Source organism: Garra rufa, chromosome 14 (assembly GCF_049309525.1).
Source record: "Garra rufa chromosome 14, GarRuf1.0, whole genome shotgun sequence".
NCBI lineage: Eukaryota > Metazoa > Chordata > Actinopteri > Cypriniformes > Cyprinidae > Garra > Garra rufa.
Genome location: NC_133374.1, coordinates 38,345,267 through 38,345,748, shown reverse-complemented (window position 1 = coordinate 38,345,748; position 482 = coordinate 38,345,267).

Below are 482 nucleotides of genomic sequence, written 5' to 3'. Positions count from 1 at the left end.
GTACATTTCTGGCTGAAGTAATCTTTTCATTTCAGTTTTTAGTATTCATTTAAAATGAAACAAATCTGCTATTATTTTAATCTCCAATTTGTTATTCATCAGTTTAGATGCTTTATTAATGCTTCGCAAACCAGTAGTAGACACTAACCAGTATTATATGGGGCGCAGATGGGTAATGTTGTAACACTGTGTGACAATATGCCCCGCTGTTATTTAACTATGCTATTCTATGACATTAGCGATGCAATTTACATTATTTACTTCTAAGGATTTTGATAAGAAACCACAAGAAACTGGTGAATAAAGGCTGACAGCCAATGTTTAATGTTCAGAAGTTATCATTTCAAGAAATGTAAAGCATCTTGGCTTGTTTATGTGTGTTGTGTTCAATGAGAGCTGTGTGTGGAAGTAGGGGGAGTTTTTCTGAATGTCTAAATGTGTTTAATTTATTTGTCCACATTGTTTTGAACTACTGTACAGCT